The sequence below is a fragment of the Triplophysa rosa genome, linkage group LG3 (genome assembly GCF_024868665.1).
Source record: "Triplophysa rosa linkage group LG3, Trosa_1v2, whole genome shotgun sequence".
Taxonomy (NCBI): domain Eukaryota; kingdom Metazoa; phylum Chordata; class Actinopteri; order Cypriniformes; family Nemacheilidae; genus Triplophysa; species Triplophysa rosa.
In genome coordinates, this window is record NC_079892.1 from 11,774,802 (window position 1) to 11,791,386 (window position 16,585).

Below are 16,585 nucleotides of genomic sequence, written 5' to 3' on the forward strand. Positions count from 1 at the left end.
ATTAATTGGAATGCACATGTCATTTTGGAACCAAACTCTTCATTTCTTTGTCTTAGTTAGGGACCCTAAACTGCATTCAGCTGAGTTTTAACCATAATTTATTGGTACCATACTCATCTATTTAAAACATTTAGCAAAATGTATAAAACAAGTAGTATGGCGTAAATCGCACTCTAACTTGGTCGGAAAGTTTTTATAAGTCTTTTATAAGCGTTTATATTCCTTTAATTGGGCAACTCTCTCGGAAAAACACACCCAAAGGCAAGCGAAAGAAATAGCCAACAGATAGGAGGACCCGCTTATCAAGATTGGCTTCGCTGCGTCAAGATCAAAACGGGTTCAAAACGGGTGGAGACCTAGCCTTCCTGATACTGGATTTGAAAGTCGTATATGTACATTTTTTCTTACTGTCCTGTACTTTTGAGTGTATTAGTTATTAGGCTGTGCTCATGTTGTTTATTGGCGCACTAACGTTACTGGTTCACAATTTATAACCCTAAGGTAGACTAGAGATAATGTAATGTTGCCAAGGTCTCAATAGCTAAAGTAGCATGATCGTGTAAAATCACAAATTTACTTCAAATAATGCTTCTAAAAGATGACTACCAAAGGACAATAAATGTTTTATGGTCAAAATTGCTGATTCCTAGTTAATGCACGTAGACTAATGTTATCGGTATCTATAGTTACCATGCTAGGCAGGGGCGGACTGCCCATCTGGCGTACCGGGCGTTTTCCCGCTGGGCCGTTAACGTATAGGGCCGTGTAACGAGTGGTATAAGGTGTGGGCCCTTTAAGAGCAATTTGCCTATGTTCCTTTTTTTACCTTTTGTGTATGTGTGCATGTGCGAGATTGTCTTGCGCTTCAACTGCACCCCGCATGTATGCCGGTGGGAGTCTGATGCTCCATTTTCGTTTTATTATTTAATCTTAGTTTTTGTTAAGTGACACGTTTCCGTGTGCTCGGAGGAATAAATCCGTTTCTGAGGGACACTTTTTGTGGGTTTTCCTGCTATATGCAACGAAGTTGCTTTGGGTTGGTGAGCTATCCCTTTTTCTCACTAAAGACGTGTTACAGCCGGAACGGAGGCGGTGGCCGCAAATGCATTGGGCCGTAACGGACGTGTTTGCCGTTAACGTATGAGGCCGTAACGGAGGCATTGGCCGCTTAGAAGTATGTATTATAAATGCGAATGCACGCAACGCGAATGCAAGCATGCAACCCACCCCCCGGTCGACAGATTCGGTGGAGGACCGATGCGGGCCTAAAAGTGCCAGGGACGATTTTTCTTCTCAGCCCAGCCCTGATGCTAGGCGCTATTCCTATAGCGAGTTGAGTGTAAGTTTGTGATTGCACCTACTACACAAAGCACAACGCCTGGTCACGAGTGTGTTTCTTAAAATATGACTACAGAAAAGTATTATTTTCATTGGTTAAAAAACATTCAGGTCCATGCGTTGTGTTTTGGGTGACTGGAAATGTGCCATGTAGCTAACAACTAGCTGCTACCTCAGAATCTAGTAGCATTAGCTTATGCATTAGCATTCCTTGGCAGCATACCCATTAATTTAGCATGAAATATCCCATGTTGCGCAAGGTAAAGCGTACTTCTAGAAGCTGAAAAAAATAACCTCAGCACACAATCTTTCAGGAACATGGACCAAAAACATGTTGATAACCTATTCAGCACTCGCTCAGTGTTTTTTATAAGACAACGCTTCTTTGACAGAAATTTTCAGCAATCCATGTTACTCCAGGGCTCTCAAGTCTCGTGAGACACACGCATTTCAACCCGCTCACACGCCAGACCTTGTATTTCTCACGCAGAGAAATTTCCAGGAAAAGGCCCACCAAGTTGCGCCGCTATTAGAAGAATCAAGTGAGTTCCCCATAGAGTTCAGAAGGCCCTGCCACGCACCAGCTAATCAAATAAAAAATAGCTACCGAACAGCCAATCAGAAAATAGCATTGCTGTATCCGGGTAAGATTTAGATATTCCCGCAACAACAACGTTTACATTCTGATTCCAACGACACATTCTGTGATTCACAGGCTCGCTCAACACGACATTAATTCAGATGGATCATTATCGCTATAAAGTGCCTTTTGGTGTCCTCATCAGAAACACTGAGCCATCGTGAACATAATGTAAAATAATGACATTTTGAGGTTTTATTATAAATGTCCTAATATTTACACACATACAACTGCAGTAAGAAGATTCTTAAAATGTGTTTTATCATTTTATACCATTTTCTTTGATTCGATGTATGTGATTTTGGCATGTCCCTCACACTGCTAAGCTAACTTCAGTGAGTGTAAAAAGTGGAAACATTGCACAAAATTAAAATATTTTTTGAATGTTCTTATTGTCCTCAACAATGTATTTAATAAAACAAATAATTTGGATAATTTATATTCTATTTTCATAATAATATTAAGCTTTTTGCATGAGTCCCTGTAATTGCTGTCTACCCTGTCATTTTGGGGTAAGCGCCCCTTTAAGAGATGGTCTGATGTCCTCAGTGACAGCCCCTCCCCCATTCTGCCTTTCCTCAGTGGAGAGGTTAAAACATCTGCAGCGCACACAGTAAGTATCTGCACTCATTTTTCCTAGTTTTCAACATAATGTGTTTGTAGTTAAATGTTGTCAAGCTTCACATGTCCACATTGTCATAGTGACATTTTAATTAACATAAAAACTTTTCAGTAATTGAAAATATATATCTTAAACAGTATACAGTCAGCTTTAACAGTGAATCCCTTTGCTAGCTGCAACTACACCATGTTTTCATCCCTGCTAATTTCAGCAGCTATTCTGACACTTGTTTAGTATTAGTTCTGATTCAGAAGGAAAGAAAAAAGAAAGAAAAGGAAAGAAAAAACTATTATACACATTTCACATTGTGAAAACCTTTGGCCTAGGCTATTTCATTATATTTTATCCAGACAATGTATAGTATTAAATATTACATTTGTCTATTTCAAAGATGTCAGGGAAGAGGCAAATGAGCATTCTTTCATGCTTCGCTCTAAAGGATCAGCTCCCTAAAAGGGTGGCCAGTTCAGAGAAGGAGACTGTGGAGAAGACAGTAGATGAGGCAGTGGAGGAGACAGCTAGGGTGTCAGTAGAGGATGAGTCATGGAAGAGACTGTGGAGGACTCACTGGAAACAGGGAAAAAGAGAGGATTAAGTAGAGCAGCCACCTATAGGTGTTTCTTTAAGAAGGAGTGGTCAACCCGATGGCCATACATCACAATGGGAACCACCAGCTCCTTCTACTGGTGCTCAGTCTGTAGACAAGAGAACTCCTGTGCCCATCAAGGCGTGAGGGACATAAGCAGGCATGTTGGCAGCCAGTTTGGGAGGCTTTCTAAAATAGCTGCATTAGTGTTAGTGCTCCCTCATTCAAATGCAGACGCTGAGAGGGTTGTCTCCATGGTTGGACTAAATAAAACCAAATCCAGGAACAGCTTGGCACTGGATGGAACTCTGTCATCCATCATGACAGTGAAAATGGCTGGCCTGGAACCACAGTGTTTCAAGTGGGAGCCACCAACCCCTGTGCTGAAGGCCTCAAAACATGCTACCAACACCTACAATAAACAACACTAACCATTATCTCTCTCTCACACACACACACACGCACGCACACACACGCACACACACACACACAATTGCACAAAGAAATGATGAATTAAATAAATATTTTTTTATTTGTACAAATTTATGTCACATTTTTCAGATCAGACCCCCGTCCCCACCCAAACCCCCGCCGCCGCCAAAATCTCACTCTGAACTCAGTTCAAAACTTGGGAGCGCTGTTACTCTATCTGTGTTTTGATCATTGTTCTGAATCTATCTATGTAAAGTCTTTGACAAAAAAATATCTCAGCTTTCGTTCGAGAGGTGGTATTTTTGAAGAAACCTACCCACAAACGAGAGGTGATTAAAAGAACAGATAGAATACTTTTTAAAGCAGAGGCTCTGCTCTTTCATCTGATATGTTGTGTGTTCATATTAGTGTTGTAGTCGAGACCACCGAGACCAGAGAGTGTCAAGACCAAGACAATATCAAGACTTTGAGGGGCCGAGACTGGCTGAGGCAGGCTGAGACTGAGTCGAGACCAAGACCAGCAATCCCAAAATTCATTCAAAAGATCCTCAAAAACACTGAAAAGTCATAATAAAATAATAATAAAAGAAACTTGGGTGATTTATTGTGCAGAAATTGATGTGTAGGATGTTTTATGTCCCATGTTTTATCAACCACCTACTGTAACATATTACAATTTTTGTGCAGGTAAAAATTCCAACAACTAAACATAAAAAAAGGTAAATACCCAAGATAAATTTAAGTATGTGACCTTCAACAAAACAAAACATTCAGTGACTTAATTCGTTTTATTGCTATTTTATCTAATCAATAGCAAAATAGCTGTGTGTTGCTCAGAAATAGTGTGTAGCTCACAAAAGTTCAGATTTGTTCTAGATTTGTTTGGGACTTGCCAAAATATAACAAAAACGTGTGTTTAATTGCGTCTAAAACTTAAGTCACTTATTAACTCAAGGTTTATTGAATTATTTTGCAAAATCAATATCACATCAGATGTTATAGAATAAAAAACAAGATTTCATACAAATACCTTTTTTGCAATCACATCTCGGATATTGTGGGCCTGTGTATTCATTTTGTTGACAGATTTCTTTAAGACAATCCCCTATTCTTCTCTTACCAGCAGTGAGAGTAAGAAATGTAACAGAAGAATCAAACAAGGAGCAAGCGGTGAATGCGTTTTAAGCCAGAAGTTTTACATCCAATCACATGAACGATGTTAACACATAAATCAGACAATGCACCAGAAATTTTGTGTAATTCCCACAGTTGTGGTCTTGACCGGTCTTGAAATAAAACCCAGAGACCACTAAGTCTGAGTCCAAGACAAGACCGAGACCAAAAACAGACACCGAACAAGACTCGAGTCTACAACACTAGTTCATATATTAGAAGAAAATATTGTGATTGCCATGAAAAGTTTGTGAAAATGATAAAAAAAACACATGAAATGTGCTGGCGGGAAACAGTTAACCAGCTGACTTTTTAGTGTTGATGCAATAAAACAAAATATTCAAATGTTGGTTGAAATATTTTTAAAGTCTACATGAAACAGAAAGTGATTGTCTTCTTTTCTCTATTGTAATGTATATCAGAGTGAAATGGCTTCTGAAATGAGAAGAAAATAGGGCAGAACTTGATTTCGTCTGTCGAGAACTTATTGGATCGTTGTCTATTTTATTTTTTTTTATTTTTTGGGGGGGGGTCTGGGTCAGAAGAGAGAAGGAAGGGAAGAGAGCTCGTTCAGAGGAAGGAAGGAGGTTAACATTTTTGATTAAAGATTATGAAGGCACATTAATTTGTAAAAAAACAATGATGTGCACAGATAAGCCATTTATAAAAAACTCTACAATGTTCAATAAAAAAATACAGTTGTCAATTTCAATTTTACTGAAGCATTCTGTAAATTTCTGCTGTTTATATTGTGACTATTACTTAGTAAAAATAGCAGAGACTCGCAATGTATGGCAATTCCACTTCATGGCGTGGCCGGATCATTCCACCGAGCACAGAAGTTCTTTTTGACTTTATCGGGACCTTGTGAGAATACACATGGACCAGTACTCACACTCCTTGCCAACTGTGGTGCATTGCAGGTGAACTCAGGATGCGTGTGTTTTTATATAATGGAATTCATGCATCAGGATGAAACTCTTTCAACAGTACTGTGCTGGTCATTTTAACAGTGCTGGCGTGGGGATGTACATCGCCATTGACCGCCTGATCCTCCAGATTGAAAAAGAAAGTATGGTGGATGTCTATGGAAACGTTCGTGATATGCACATGCGCAGGCCTTTCATGGTGCAGAGTGAGGTAAAGAACATACCAGGTCATAACACAAGATGACATTATAGGAGCACATATAGTAACACAATTTTGGGGAGAGGGCTTGATGGGACATTGTGGTGGTGGAGTGTATCTTAAACCTTTACTGTAATGGTGTTTATACAATATATAACTTGTGTTCTTTATCTTAATGAACCCAAATAGGTAAATACAATAATTAAACCAGAAAAGATAAACAGGATTGTTTGCTGAAATGCAAAACCAGAGAACTTGACGTGTAAAATTATATCCGTAAAGAGTGCCAAACACAATTTGTGATTGTCAAACAGTAATTACATGTAAATCTATTGTTTTTTAGAACTGAACTGAATATTTTCAAACATAAAATATGTAAATAACCCCTTTTAAATATTTTTCAAATATTATTTAATATTAAATATTCAGCCCTAGTGCATGTACAATGTTTTTTAATAAAGTTTTTTTTCTTGTTTTCTTCAGCAGCATTATATTCTTACCTCCACCAATGTGCCCATGATAATATTAAATCAAGAGGTGGAGCCTCTGATGACATCATGCAATCTGCAATATTTTTGAGCGTATATTTGTGACCCTGGATCACAAAACCAGTCTAAAGTAGCAGGAGAACATTTTTAGTTAAAGCCAAAAATACATTGTGTGGGTCAAAATTATAGATTTTTCTTTTATGCCAAAAGTCATTAGAATATTAAGTAAAGATCATGTTCCATGAAGATATTTTGTAAATTTCCTATGCTAAATATATCAAAACTTTATTTTTGCGAGTGGATGGCCAGTAACAGTGCCTCTTATTAACAACTTCAAAGGCAATTTTCTCAATATTTTGATTCTTTTGCACCCTCAGATTCCAGAGTTTTAAACAGTTGTATCTCCGCCAGATATGATCATATCCTAACAACCCATACATCAATAGAAAGCTTACTTATTCAGCTTTCAACCGATGTAAAGATCTCGATTTCGAAAAATTTACCCTTAAGACTGGTTTTGTTGTCCAGGGTCACATATGGGTTGTAAGTCCCAGCACTTGTCGATCCATTTATTTTCTGCATCATGTTCAAACTCTGCTTCATGTTCATGTTCACAACTTTTGATTAATAACATCTGTATGAATAAAAAATATATGACCCTTATGCTGTATTTTGGTATACTTTAAAGACAAAGAAATAATGCTAATGTTTGCCAAAAGCGTCTATTCATTATCTTTTGTTATTTGGATTAGTTAGCATGAACTAACATTGAACAATACTTCTACAGCTTTGTTAGAACTATTTTAGTGTTCATTTCTACATTTACTAATACATTTATACCGTAGGCCTATACAATGATCTGTTAACATTAGTTAATGCACAGTGAGCTAAGAAAAAAATGGTAACATTAACAAATATCAACAAATGTTTTAAAAATATATTTTTCATTCTTAGTTCATGTTACATAATGCAAAATAACTAATGGTACCTAACGAATAGATAACCAATGTTTTTTTTCCATTATTGTTCATTACACTCTGCCTGTCAATTTTATAATGACAGTAATGTTTCACTCATGTTTTCTTTGCAGTTTGTAACGTTCGAATATTTCTAAATTTGTTATAATGTCAAACTTTTACTGCAATGCTTTAAATAATATATATATATAGCAGACACCTGCAGGGTTTTATAGCCACTTTAGTAAAATATTTTTTTCTGTAAATCTAAAAAAAAACATAAAATAAGTAAATCAATTGTTCTTACGGATCAGTAGTAGTACACGAGGCGTTTCAGGCAGGTCTGGGTGAGCATTCGCTTTTAGATAGAATGCATCTTTTGTTCCGACACCTTTAATTTGTGCAATTTCACGCGTCTAATACATGCACGGGCAACTTATAACACACCAAAGACACAGAAAAACACGTATTCGCGCCATATGACCCCTTTAAGGTTTTGGGCATGATTCAAAATCCTTATGCCTCCTCTTTCCACGAGAGGGCGCTCCGAGCACGGGTCTGTAATAACATTAATATTGTGTTATATTTTAATTGATGGACCGCAATGAAGACCCACTACCAACACGAAGAGTTACACTGTATACTGTAATTTAATTAACATGTTACAATTTTTTTTAGCTATATAAATTATTACGAAAAAATAAACGTTCAGAATGGTTAGGCCTATGCATTTAGTTTTGAAACATGAAACTTTTTCGTTTAATACTCAAAAACACTCGCAAAAGCGGGAGGAAGGGATCAAATGGGCTGCACGTCACCCTGTTACTCGCTTTCCTTTCAAAACTTAAAGTTCTGCTTGTTTTCATGACTGCAGCACGAGGGTTAAATCCCGCTCTGCTCTTAAGCGCCTCCTTTCAGCTCCGAAGGCATTTCCTGCCGTCCAGACTCCCACAATAAACAGCTGTACGGCAGCGGTTATGGCACGCTTCGTACCGCTATTGTATCCTTCCGGCAGTCCCATCATCCTCCGTCTCTCAAAGATGCAAGTGTGCACGATTAACTTCAAACTTCCAGCCGTATCGCGCTTGGGGAACGGTGTCTCGAGTGCCCTTTACTAATATCAGCCCGACAGACGTCATACGGAGTGAACGTTACTTTGTTTCAGGACGAGCGCGTGCTTCACCCCGTTCATATTTCTGATTGACTGACGGTTACCAGGGAGATCGTCATAAACCGTCGAACCTAAACAGATCTGTTATTTTCGCGTCGCGTCCGCGTGATCTGAGATGAAGTCGACGGGATATATCTAGAAAGCCTGCCACGTTTCTGACTTCGAGGGGCGAAGTTGCGACTGCAACATAGGTGAGTCAAAGCGGGATTGTTACGAGATATTGCTACATATATCAAAGGAAATCGTTTTTGTTTTATCCGGATTAGCATGATGTGCTTTTCAATAGAAACGGGCGTAACAGCATCACTGATCGCACTGCATTTGGATGTGTGATGTTGATTTTCCTCATTGGGATACAGCCAGCCAGCCATCAATCCATACATACACTGCACGAATTTCTTGATCGTCAGCTTTCGCACATTTCTTTCGTTTGGCAGCTGATGTGAATCAGTTACACATATTTACATATTTATATGTAGTCCGTATTGTTCACATAGCCGTTCTCTTTTCTTATTTAGACCTTATTATAAAGAAGCATGTTGGTAAGCCTAGCTGTCAGACATTCAAAGTATAGTTATACAAATAATGCTGTATGTCTACACGTTACTGCCGTCGTAAAATATATGGATCTCATTGTAGTATACTTATTTGAATAATAAATATGAGAACGTAATTTGTACGTTCATATAAATTTAACGAACAACGCAATACGACAGTTTATTTTCTTTCTAGTGTACTGTATTTCTGTAGTGCTTTTCACATTTTTTATTTTATTACATTTTTGCATTGTGAAACAAGCAGACAACAAATAATAATATAAATGAGGGCTGTCAAACGATTAATCGCATCCAGAGTAAAGGTTTGTGTTTACATAATATGTATCTGTGTACTGTGCATCTGCATAGTCATTTTGTAGTTGTTAACACATACACATACGTGCATATATTTAAGGAAAATCTAAAAATTAATAAACATTTATATATCATTTCAATGATTAGTAAATATAAATAAATACATGTAAATATTTCCTAAATATGTATTCATGTGTATGTGTTTGTATTTATAATACAAAATTAATATGCACAGTACATAGACATGTGTTATGTAAACACAAACTTTTATTCTGGATGCGATTAATCGCGATTAATCGTTTGACAGCCCTAATAATAATATAGAACTACAGAAATGTACAAGTGTACATAATATAAATAAGTAAATAAAATCATATAATCCTAAAGATGGGAAAATGATACACCAGCAGATTGTAATAATATGACAAAGAAAGCATAGTATGTGGTACATTATTATTATAATTATATCAATAACATTTATATTTATTAGCGAATTCCCACTCGTTTTGTAACATGCTGCTACACACGTGTGTGTAAACATGCACGTAAATTTCATTATGACCATTTGCCAAAGTCATTCTGTTTCAGGCAGCATTAAACAACGCAGAAGTGTTTCACTTTCATGGATAAAAGCAATATAATGGGAGATATGCAGGAATTTAGCACATTACAGGTAAACCTCGCTTATCTGTTTGCTCATAGCGATACGATTCTTTAGTGTAAACTAAACCCATATCAACACAAGCCACTGGTGAAAATCACATTCAGACATGTTCCAGATTACTTTACGTTATGAGAAGCGTCTGGTGACATTTTGTAAAGAGCAAACCAAGCATTGAGCCCTAACAGTCCAGTGTTTGTTGTTTAATTTATTCGTACCCTCCGTTACCACTGACTCGGTTTTCTCGATGATGGCTCTTTGTGAGAACTCCAGACAGCTGAACTCTTTTTTTAAAGGGGTCGTCGGCTGGTCAGTCTGCACTTCCTGTACACACGGCCAAGATCTTTCCAGCGCTTTCTGCTTTCCAGCACTACCAAAATGAAGTTATGATTATTAGTATTAGATTATTAGAAAGGCAGCATTATGTACATTCCATCAGTCAAAGTGACAAACTTCATATTTAGCCTCTCTTTCACAACTAGCGCAGTCCAATAGGAACAGATGATTACTCATGCTTGGCTCACGCTTGAAGGCTTGAAATAGGGCCAGGTTGTTTCTCGCCGAGGATTAACATGAGAGTGGGCATGATGTTCAATCTGCTTATGAATCTTTGCTGTTTAATTGAAGGACTGTTCACACATGAATGATAACTGTAACAACTGTATAACCAACAAAAGATAGCGTTATGGTTATTCTAAGCTAATGTTCTGCAGTTTCAGATTTTAAATACATGAGCCCTTTGAATTTGATCCCAATGTTATCCCAAGAATATAGTCAGCAGTATTTCATTAAAAGCATCCCTGTTGGTGTCTTTACACCTAATTCAATATGTGTAGACCTTACTGCATAATGAAATGGGGGTGGAGGATTGTGAATGGTTTTCTTTAAATACACAGTCGCCTTTGGTTTACGCAATAAATATTAATAGAGATTCAATATTTATAGACCTCTGCCTTCCATTGCCCTTCATCTAGGCACTGAGGAACCAGATGATGGAAAGAAATGGCCACAGTTCAAATTCGTATTCATATTGAATACGTGTGTACTAGATTAGACTGAAGTTTATGAGAAGCCCGACATTCTCCTGTGGTGGGCAGATGTGAACACGATTTCTCTCCCACCATTTGATATCAGCTCTCAAATACTGTTTCCTATAATGCAATGTTCGATAATTAAAGCAAAGAAATTTAACCATAAGTTGGCACAGCTTTCGCTTATATCAATACCAGCATATATTGAGGTACAAATCAAGCAGCTATTTTAAATGAAAATATATATTCGTACATTTATTTGCACAGAAAAGCAATGCAACGTAGAAAAAAAGAGTGTGATCATTTCTGGCTTTTAGTTGACTTTTACTATAGTCATTCTGTGTCACGTTTATGAGGAGACAGAACCCAAACGCAGGCAGCAGTACGGGTAACACAAAAGATTTTAATAAATGTAAACAAAACAAAAACCCACGATGGGGAAAACTGTACAAAACAAGAATACAAACTAAAATACTTCCCGAACAGGGATAAAGTAAACACGAAGAATAATCCAAATAATAAGTCCAACACGAAAGTAGTCCAAGGGAAACACGTAATCCACACGACACGAACACAATGAACCGACAAGGACTGGGAATTAAGACAGGACTTATAAAGGGGAAAACTAATGAAGGATAACAGGACAAGGACAGTGACGGGCAGGTGAGGGAGATGAAACACTAATGGAGAAACAAGGGGGCGGAGCTAAACGAAAGACAGGAGGACAAAACAAACCGCCACGTGTCTCCACACAAGACGAAACACACACACAAGACATGGTACTGTCACGACCCTGTCCACAAGACACGAAAACTCCGAATAGGAGGGACAGGACCCTGACATTCTGTTGTAATGACATTGAATAAAGTAGCTGATGCTGTGTGTGATGTGTGTGTGTGTGTGTGTGCGTGCGTGTGTGTGTGTGTGTGTGTGTGTGTGTGTGTGTGTGTGTGTGTGTGTGTGTGTGTGTGTGTGTGTGTGTGTGTGTGTGTGTGTGTGTGTGTGTGTGTGTGTGTGTGTATCCGATGATTTGTTTTTGAGTTTTGTTTATTTATTGCTTTAGTTAGAAATATGATCTTCGTTTGGATAGCAGTCGCAGACCATGGTTTACTGAAGAAAGTGACATGACATCAATGCTGATTGCTGATTGGTTGAAGCCTCAAGAACATGCAGATAGCACCATCACTGCCGCTGACAAAATACCTATACTGTAAATAATATAAAATATAATGCACCAAAATTAATAAATAATCAAAATGCCCGACTTCTCTTAAATAACTGTCAATGGAGAAATATGCTTTGGGTTCATATATTTGCTGGCGTAGGCTACCTGGACCACGGTAACCAGTAACCCTGACCATTTTGGGAGCTTTTTTATGCCGTTACAGTACCATGGCCCCAATGTATTCTTAAATGAAAATAAATATAGCCAAACTTGTCCGGTAACCATGTTATTTAATGGTCTGGCAGGCATTTCAGTTTGCCTGGAATTTTTTTTCCATGTCGTCTGATGTCGAATGCCGTAGTTACTGCAGTCTGTAATTTATTTACCACGCAAAATTTTGTATTATCCTGCATCAGCAGAGCTTTTTTAAAGCCTATATGCCATCGATTGCTTTAGGCTGGTGTTGAAGTTCTCCTGGAGAAAACGTCCTGCCCTAGTTTCCCTCCTCTGAGGCTACAGTATGACTATAAAATGTTAACAGAGTTTGTACTATTTCGCACACTCTCACAGGGGACTCGTCTCACAGAATGACACACCGTAGCACAGAGAAGGAAAAAACTATATAGGACATTTACAGAGTGAATAGAGGACACAAAATTGGCTGAAGGATGAAACTGCATCAGGAATTTATACAGGCTTGATTCAATCCTGCATTACCTGCAAGAACACCCGTGTCACTCACGTGTTGACGGCGCGTGAATGAAAAGCATTTTGCGTGTTTTAGATTAGACAGCTCTGTTTAGATTCCGTCTCTTCGTGCGGTCGTAAATATATTCCCATGTAATTTACTGTAGCAGGTGAAATTGAGCGCAAACGTGATCTAAAATTAGTCACCGATTCAGAGAAACCAAAGCGATCACACTGTTCCCTTCATTTTGTGCCATCTGGAAAAGGAGATCTGCACATTCTGCAGTGAAGGAAAACACTTCCAGAGATTGGAGTGTAATTGGCCCCACTAGATATCCAGAGATGCATAAACACTCCCATCAAGTCTGTACTTAACGCCCGGTTGTGTTTCGGAAAAGGCAAACAAGTCTGTTTGCGAACAAATTATATAAACATCAATCTGTATTTTTTGAAGAACGTTGGTAACCAAATAAACATCGGACCCAGTTTACTCTAATTATATTGACAAAAAAACCAAGCAACATTTCTCAAAATATCTTATTTTGTGTTCCACAGAAGTTAGAGTCGCATACAGGTTTTGAACGACATGAGGGTGAATAAATAACAAAATATTTTTATTATTAGTATTATTATTCGCTTTAAGTATAGTAGAAACAAATATATTTTTGCTGTGTTTTAACATAACGTATACCATGATTCTGATTGGCTGGAAGGTGTGCATTAAAACCGTCAGTTTGATCAATGTTTGAAATGAATTGATGAAAATAACTTTCGTTTTCACCTGTCCGATCAAAAATTACACCGTAAACATCAATAACTGCTTTAACTTGGCAAATGACAATGGTATATTTGGGATAATGCGCGGCTAGCCGTGGATTATCCCTTACATGTGTTAATCTATGCAAAACTTGGAAGATGTTCAAAATATTCCAGCAATCTTCCCTTTGTTCCTAGTGCACATATTCAACCAATTCTTTAAAAGCCTTTTTTGATTGTGATGTGTTTAATCAAGCACATTTGGTTTGTTTGCTGGCACACAGATTGGGCACAATTGGACACTCCCTAGTGAAATTGCAGCGTTGACAATAGATTGCCTGTTTTAATTTCAGTCTGACATCGACTACAGTCTCTTCCAAACACAATAATGCTGTGCTGACTGCTGACACAATCACACAAAACAGATAGTAAGACTTTCAGGCTTGTGGAAAAGCCCACTTACAGTATGTTCACTTTAAAATTGATCTGCAACAAACGACATTTGCAAATTCTATTAGCTCTCCATTATGAGCTCTGAATGAAGACTTCTACCAAAAACTGTAATAATATAGATTTTTACCCTCAGACTCTTAAAGTTTATGTAAACACAAGTCGTGGGTTAATGAATATGCTACTGGTTAAGGCGTTATGACAATTGAAGTAATGTTCCATGTACACAACTAGTCATGGGTTTTTAATGCAATTTTAAACTTTCCTGTGGCTCAGTGGTTAGAGAATGGCGTTAGCAACGCAAAAGTCATGGGTTCGATCCCAGGGATTGCACATACTTAGAAACAAATGTATAGTATAATTCAATGTAAGTCGCTTTGGATAAAAGCGTAAATGTACTATGGTACAGCCACAGTACACTGTTGTAACAGGTCCCCTTTAAGCTTTAAAAAGCTTTACACTCAAAGGCTTCTCATTGAAAGTAATACTGCTCCATACACAAAATGAATTTGACGAATACATGCAATAAGGTAAGAAGAGGTAATTAGAGGTAACTAGAGGCGTTGCTGCTCACCAGCTTCCCCTGCTTATGTTTATCTTGGCAACTCCAGACGGGTGTAAACAAACACTCAAGGGGCGCACCTCTGCGCGGCCTGCCCGTGTGTGCGTGTGTGTGTGTGTGTGTGTGTGTGTGTGTGTGTGTGTGTGTGTGTGTGTGTGTGTGTGTGTGTGTGTGTGTGTGCACTCCATAATGTCCTCAGGGAGATGATGATGAGAGGTCAGATCTGCTTTCCCACAAACCTTCATTTCAGCAAAGAACGCTGGTTGCTATCAGTGTTGGGTAAGTTACTCTGAAAAAGTAATTAATTACTAGTTACTAATTACATATTCAATAGTGTCATTAGATTACTGTAAAAATTACTCTCTCCAAAAAGTATTTAGTTACTTATTACTAATTACTTTCTATATCCTACATCAACCTTGATTAGTTAAGTGATTCAAGGATAGGCACGAAAGAGCTCTTTTAATTCATTCAAATAAATAATATAAAACTACATAAAGTACTCTTATTAACTGACCAAAGTATTACAAATGTGAGAATTATACATTAAAGCACGGATTTTAAAGTTAGACTTTGAATTTTGATGTCAATTCCACTATTACACACATATATTACACAAAGTATTTAGTTTAATTACATCAAAAGTAACTGTAATTAAATTACAGAAAAAATAAGAGTAATCCCATACTTTACTTTTTCAAGGGAAAAGTAATTAAATTACAGTAACTAATTACTTAGTAACTAGTTACACCCAACACTGGTTGCTATTATGGGCAGTCTGGTCCTTTCATCACTTATGCAGTACCTTAATAGCAGCAGGGGGTTTAGTTATTAAGCATCTTTTAATCAAGAACAATATTGTCCACTGGGGTCCTTGCTGTGAAATGAAAACAAGAGAATACAAAGTACTTTTTTATACTTCCCATTTGACATCAGGCTGTAAAATAATTTGTAATTCACATACAGTACATAATGCACAAGACGAAGCTCCTACAAAATCAGCAAAAGCTCCCCGACTCCAAAGGAAATTGGGAGTGGAGACATGAGGTCAATTCTGCTGTTCAGCTCACTGCTTGAGAAAATATCACCAGACTCCACTCAACCTATTAGAGCACAGCTGCGCTTCCACACAGTTTTTTTGCTCATCACTGTCAGGATTGATTTGAGAAATGCTTCCTGTGCAGCGTTCTTTAGGATCTGTTACAAAGGATGCTACAGGATTTCACCTCTCTTGTTCGCTTTGTGAGTCGTTTCTGAAGTATTGCATACTTGATAAAATTCTAACATAACTAGTACACCTTTCACACCTTCTAACAAAGTCCATTCCATGTTTTACCATCACCCGTGAAAGTTTGTTTTGGTTTGTTGTAGATGTGTGTAAATAGGGCATTTAATAATTGACTGGGAACATGTGATTTATTTTATGTCTATAGCAACTGGTCAAGGTTGTGTGAATCTGACCTTGATAGGCCCAGGACAACTGTGTGTGGGTTAGTGGGTGGAGTTGTTGTCAGCGAAAGACTTTGGGGGATATTGTCCCCGTCCCAGCGATGAGGAGGACGTATTAAGTTATTCTATACTAGTATAGCATTGGGTTTAAGCAAGACCCTTTCATTTTGTGAGGCTTGTGAGTTGATTTATTTTAGTCTAAGTCTAGAAATATGAACGTCCCTGATTTTGAAACCAATATTTTAGATCATTTTAACAAATAACATTTTTTTGTAACGTGAGAATTTCGCTTTGAAGTCATTACAACCATAAAAGTGGTTCACCAAAAAAGCCTGTGTTCTCTCTCTGGAGGGGACTTACTGAGTTAATGATAATATACTGGTGAGCTATTAAAAGCTATCATTTCTGCAAACTATCACTTTGTAACGCTTTAATGACA

At 37.7% G+C, this 16,585-nt stretch overlaps 1 protein-coding gene and 1 long non-coding RNA gene across 5 annotated transcripts in view; both read left to right on the forward strand.

Moving 5' to 3' along the window:
* The first annotated feature begins 153 nt into the window (after positions 1–153).
* LOC130552066 (uncharacterized) lies at positions 154–7,062 on the forward strand. 4 transcript variants are annotated; one of them, XR_008962679.1, is made up of 4 exons: positions 154–5,714; positions 5,805–5,931; positions 6,263–6,294; positions 6,403–7,062. It is a non-coding gene; the product is annotated as an uncharacterized LOC130552066 (long non-coding RNA). The 4 variants fall into 4 exon arrangements; XR_008962678.1 differs by lacking the exon at positions 6,263–6,294 and having other exon boundaries at positions 155–3,947; positions 4,027–5,714; XR_008962676.1 differs by lacking the exon at positions 6,263–6,294 and having other exon boundaries at positions 155–5,714.
* A 1,225-nt stretch (positions 7,063–8,287) lies between these two features.
* Positions 8,288–16,585, forward strand: part of osbpl5 (oxysterol binding protein-like 5) — a 45,316-nt gene continuing 37,018 nt past the window's right edge. Inside the window, exon 1 of the mRNA XM_057329983.1 lies at positions 8,288–8,725. The gene's annotated coding sequence lies outside the window, so the exon portion shown is untranslated. The remainder of the gene's footprint in view (positions 8,726–16,585) is intronic.